Source organism: Balaenoptera musculus, chromosome 5, assembly GCF_009873245.2.
Source record: "Balaenoptera musculus isolate JJ_BM4_2016_0621 chromosome 5, mBalMus1.pri.v3, whole genome shotgun sequence".
In the NCBI taxonomy this organism is placed as follows: Eukaryota; Metazoa; Chordata; class Mammalia; order Artiodactyla; family Balaenopteridae; genus Balaenoptera; species Balaenoptera musculus.
This window is the reverse complement of record NC_045789.1, coordinates 9,210,266-9,216,088: the sequence shown is the minus strand read 5'-3', so window position 1 is coordinate 9,216,088 and position 5,823 is coordinate 9,210,266. Positions and strand designations below refer to the sequence as shown.

At 45.7% G+C, this 5,823-nt stretch overlaps 1 pseudogene; it reads left to right on the top strand.

Moving 5' to 3' along the window:
* The first annotated feature begins 1,853 nt into the window (after positions 1-1,853).
* On the top strand, positions 1,854-5,288 carry LOC118895883 (annotated as a pseudogene).
* Positions 5,289-5,823: the final 535 nt, after the last annotated feature.

The window sequence follows — 5,823 nt, the reverse complement described above, 5'->3', positions numbered from 1 at the left end:
CTGCTTTATTTTTTACATTGCATCTCTCGGCCTCTAAATATTATAGAATATAATGATTTTCCGGGTTTATGGTGTCCTCGTCTCCTGCCCAATTGCATGCTCCACAAAAGCAGGATTTCTGTCTGCTTTGCTACTGGGGATGCTCAGTGCTTAGGTGAGAACGGCCACCGCATCCCTACCCAGTGGTGACTGAACAGACCCAGTAGAATGCATGGTGCAAAGGGAAAGGAGGATTGCTCTCTTTTACGGTCTAGGGCACTACTGCTACTAACAGTCAGTAAAGAAGCTTCTCCCTTAAACAAAAAGGACACTGTCCAACCTGTGAAAATTCTCACAGCTGCCCCCCCTTGACCTGTTGATTGGTCTTCCTGTACACTCAGTTTTCCTTCCTCTTGAAGTTCTTTATTTCTTTCAAAATCCTAAGTTAACTGCTCTCTTTTTGCAAGGGTAACTTTAATCACAACAGCCAACTCTAGAGACACAGAAAAGGCAATCGGTTATTTGTCTGCTGTTTAGCTGTAAATCTGTCTTTTCTTCTTTGACATTTTCCTTGGTTCTGTTATCACGCATGCCTTTCTGTTCAGGGCTGAGGCAATCCGTCTGTAATCCAGTACCCTCTTGCTGATTCGGCCAAGAATGGGTCATAAGTCAGTCAGCCCCGCTCACTTACACCTGATATCCCTCCTTCTCACACTGAGTCCCTGCTTCTTTTAGCCTGGTATGCAAAGCAGCAGCTAGTTGCCTGGCGATCCCCAGGCAGCTGAAAGCCCTGTGGGTAGGGGAGACACCGAAGAAGGAAGGAGTAAACTGAACTTGACTCGAAGGTTTCCGTCCTTAGTCTTAAAGAAACAAAGGTCTCTTTTCCTAACTGCAACCTGTCCAAAGAACCTATCTTCCCATCACCCTGCATATTATAGTTATGCTGATAGTTATTAAAATTGGAACATCAAATTTATTTTTATACAGAGGGAATAATCAATATATGTACTTTTCTAATACGGCCTTAAATACTACCCCAAATTTCTTAGCTATTGATTTTTTTCCCTCTCCTACCCTAAAATGTATGTATTTTCTAATAGTTACCTGTCCATTTAATAGCAGTAAGAGTACATCAATTGCCTAGGTCAGGTGTCAGTAAACTTCTGTGTATTGAGGGGCCACATAGTAGATGTTTTAGGCTTTGCAGGCCATACAGAGGTCCTATGATGGAAGGAAGTATGGCACCTTTGAGTAAAAACATCAGAGGGATTGAAGAGAGCTAAGACGTGCTAAGGAGAGCTAACATTTGTGGAGTACCTATTAGTAAGATCTAAGCACTTTACCTTGGTCCTCACAACAGTCCCAAGTGAAAGATACTACTATTATTCCCATTTCAGAGATGAAAAAACTGAGGCACAGAGAAGTAACCAATCCAAGGTTACAGAGTTAGTAAGTGGTAGAGCAGAAATAAGATTAGTCTGGAGAAGTAGGATAGGACCAGAACATGCAGTGATGCATAGGCCTAGTTAAAATTTTTTACTTTTATGATAAGAGGAAAAAGAAGTCACTGAAGTGTTATTGAAGGAGGAAAGCTGTGTGTGTGTATGTGTATGTGTGTGTGTGTGTTAACATGAACGTATTTGCATTTCAAAACAATCACTTGAACTGTAGCATGAGAACTAGTTGAAAGGATGGGAAGAGTGGATACTGAGAAACCAGTTAGGACGTAAATGCTGTTGTCTGGGCAAGAGCAAGAGGTGATGGTAGCAAGACTGGGGAGATGGCCCTGCAGAAGGACAGAGTGGATGTGTCTGAGATACACTTTGGAGAGACAGTGGGTGAGAAGTGAGAAGAAGAAGAGTCACGTGTCAAGGATGACGCATAGGCGCCTGGCTTGTGTCACTGGATGTGATGGTGTCATTCTCCGACGCAGAGAACACAGGAAGAGGAGCACACCTGGGCTTGGGGAAGAAGGACATGAATTTGAGGTATTTTGAGACATCTCCACTTGGCGATGTTAAGAAGTCAGCTGTATTTGTGGGTCTGGAGCTCGGAGAGGTCTGTGCCAGAGATCTGAATTTGGCAGCCATCTGTGACAAGTAGGAAACACGCAAATGGATGAGATCAAGTAAGGCAAGTGAGGAGTGAGAAGATTGCCTAACATGTAGTGAGGAAACCCAAGCTTTCCTTGGCCTGGATTCAGCTCTTCACACCTTTTTTCCCTTACTGATACACACCCCCTCTTCTGAAAGAGCAAAACAAGTCCAATTGTTAATCAGGAGGAGAAACATACCAAGAAAACTTAGACGGAGAACACCCAGAAAGTAACTTGCCAAATAACGTTCCCAGAAGCTTGGAAGAATTACTTCAGTTTCTGCAGGAGCTCTTGTTACAGATATGGAATAACTTGAGCATTCAGAGAGGTGGACTCTTTTTTCAAGTTATGATTCCCAGAGCTATTATTTCATCCATAGCCTGCTACGCATTGCACATTCACCAAGGAAAAATACACATCTAGCCCTTATACCATCTATTCATGCTATTATTAAAATAGCTCTGGCGCAGATACTTATCTAATATGAGAATTTTCATGAGATAAAAATCTGAACTTTAAAAAAAAGCAAAACAAACTCTTTTAGTTCATAAGCCATTGAGGATGAATGTTTCCATCTAAGTTCATTAGTGAAGCTTCTTTCTCGTTCTGACGCGGAATTGTGCAGTAACTGAGCAACGCGGTGATGAATACGAGAGCGGAGCCGGATCAGCCATGCCAGTATCTCTGGACTGTTCAACCAGCAGTATCAATAGAGCAAATCATTATAACTCCAGTTTTGTGACAATCTGGTTGCGTCTGTTAAGAGTGTATGTAGGGTTTCCCTGGTGGCGCAGTGGTTAAGAATCTGCCTGCCAATGCAGAGGACATGGATTCGAGCCCTCGTCCGGGAAGATCCCACATGCCGCGGAGCAACTGGGCCCGTGAGCCACAACTACTGAAGCCCTGCGCGCCTAGAGCCCGTGAGCCACAACTACTGAGCCTATGTGCCACAACTACTGAAGCCTGCGCGCCTAGAGCCCAGGCTCCGCAACAAGAGAAGCCACCACAATGAGAAGGCCGCGCACCGCAAGGAAGAGTAGCCCCTGCTCGCCGCAACTAGAGAAAGCCCGCGCGCAGCAACGAAGACCCAACGCAGCCAAAAATAAATTAATTAAATAAATTTAAAAAGAAAAGAGCGTATGTAGAGTGAGTCAGACACATCCCAGCAGGAAACAGGAAACAGATGGCTCACTCAAATTAGGATAGTCCAAATAGGTTGATTAAAGGGACTCTTTACAAAAGTGTGGGGCTTCCCTGGTGGCGCAGTGGTTGAGAATCTGCCTGCCAATGCAGGGGACACGGGTTCGAGCCCTGGTCTGGGAGGATCCCGCATGCCGCGGAGCGGCTGGGCCCGTGAGCCACAATTGCTGAGCCTGCGCGTCTGGAGCCTGTGCTCCGCAACAAGAGAGGCCGCGATGGTGAGAGGACCGCGCACCGCGATGAAGAGTGGCCCCCACTTGCCGCAACTGGAGAAAGCCCTCGCACAGAAACGAAGACCCAACACAGCCATAAATAAATAAATTAATTAAAATAAATTTAAAAAACAAAAACAAAAACAAAAGTGTGGGAAGCATGGAGGAAAGTGTCGAGGACAGTGCAGTATCCTGGGGCCTGAAGGGACGTGTGAGAGAATAGTTAACAAAACCCAGAAAGAGGAACGCAAAAACGTTTTGTGGAGAAGGTCACCTTGAGAGGATCTGTGATCTTTGATGGAGGGACACAGCCCAGCTTTAAGCGATCCTGCAGGGAGGCAACCAGCAAAGTAAATACCCTGAATGTTCTATCCTTGCTGGGGACCCCATCAGCCAAGAGCTGATTCAGGCCACGCAGGTCAGAGCCTCCTGGGGCAGAAAGCAGGGTGGAGAAGGGTGGGGAGGAACAAAAGACAGCAGCACAAAGAGGAGGACTGGCAAATAAATAACTAAAATCAGTGGATAGAAGTTACAGGAGCGGGAGTGGGATGGTGGCAGTGATTTTCATACAAGGAAGCCCGAGAGGCTGGCTCAGAAAGTCACAGGTTAGTTTTATGTGTCCATAATAATATGGCAAGAGCAATGCTAAAACCAGTGGAAGTGATCAGACTAAAGGTGGGTGACTACCTCTTGGAAATTTTATAGAAATGAAGCAGAACCACATTCCTGCTAAGGAGCCTTTCAGAGCTGCGTACTATGATTCTCTATTGGTTGAAAAGAAAGTCAGGTAAAGCTAACATCTTGGCAGAAGTACTAAAAGAAAGGTGTAGATTTTCTTTGCTTTTAGTAAAATGGATATTTGAAAACCCATTACCAAACTGAAAAATCCCTGTGTGCAAAAATATCCATCACAGCAAAGAGCAAAATGCTGGGCCAAGCTTCATTTCTAACAGGTGGGGAATAGTTAAGAAAATTACAGTATGTTTGTCAATTTTTTGCAGGATCAAATAATTATAAATAAACAATTATAAATACAAGAAATCACGAAACAGCATGGAAAATGAATACAATATAATGTTAGGTAAAAAAAAGCAGGATTTGAGCAGTGCACTCAGCGGCCCCGCGGACCTGTCTCTGGCTTCAATAGTGTTTGGACGGAACAGACCCAGGGACCACGCCCTTGCTCCAGCCTCTGGGCACCCTCAAACCTTTTCTCCGGTCACAACCTTCCGAATCGGCCACTCAGCGGTCCTCGGCCACTGGGACCAGCCAACACCATTTTTGGAGGCTAACTCCTTACTACCGATCAACCACGAGCTCCTAGGTTCGTCAGAATTATTCCACCGAGGTGGAGGCCACTGTCCCCCGCCTGGTCAACGTGCATCTGCAAGCCTCTGACACCTACCTCGCTCTGGGCTTCGATTTCAACCACGACGATGTGGCTCCGGAGGGCATGGGCCGCTTTTTCCGTGAAGAGGCTGAGGAGATGTGCGAGGGCCTAAGCGTCTCTTGAAAATGCAAAACCAGCATGGCGGCCGTGCCCTCTTCCAGGACGTGCAGAAGCCGTGCCAAGATGAATGGGGTAAAACCCAGGACGCTGTGGAGGCCGCCATTCTCGGGGAGAAGAACCTGAACCAGGCCCTTTGCCACCTGCAGGCCCTGGGTTCTGCCCCTGCAGACCCCACCTCTGTGACTTCCCGGAGAGCCGCTTCCTAGAAGAGCAGGTAGAACTCATCAAGAAGATGGGCAAGCACCTGTGCAGGCTGGCTGGTCCCCAGGCTGGGCTGGGCCAGTATCTTTGAAAGGCTCACCCTCCAGCACGACTAGGAGCTTCCAGAGCCCGGCAGCCTCTGCAGGGCCCCTCTGGTGTCAGAGCTTCTGCCTGAAGCCCCTCTCTGCAGCCGCTACACAGCCTTTTAACCACCCTGGAGCGCTCTCCCAAGTCTTGGACCAAATGGAATCAATAAAGCTTCTTGCAGGGAAAAAAAAAAAAAGCAGGATTTGAAGTTTTATAATACTCTGCTCACAATTTTTAAAAAATATCTGAAAAAAATCTTGAATGAAATTACCAAAAATTAAAACAGTCTTATGAAGGTGGTAAAACAATGGACGGTGATCCTTCTTATTTTCCAAGTTTTCTGTAATGTATGATCACATTTAATTTAAAAAACTGTATTCAGTATTGTTATGTCAAATACTTAAATAGGTTTCATTTTTTTTATTTTAAAAATTTATTTAGTTATTTATTTTGGCCATGCCAAGTGGCTTGCAGGATCTTATTAGCTCCCTGACCAGGGATCAAACCTGTGCCCCCTGCAGTGGAAGTGCAGAGTCCTA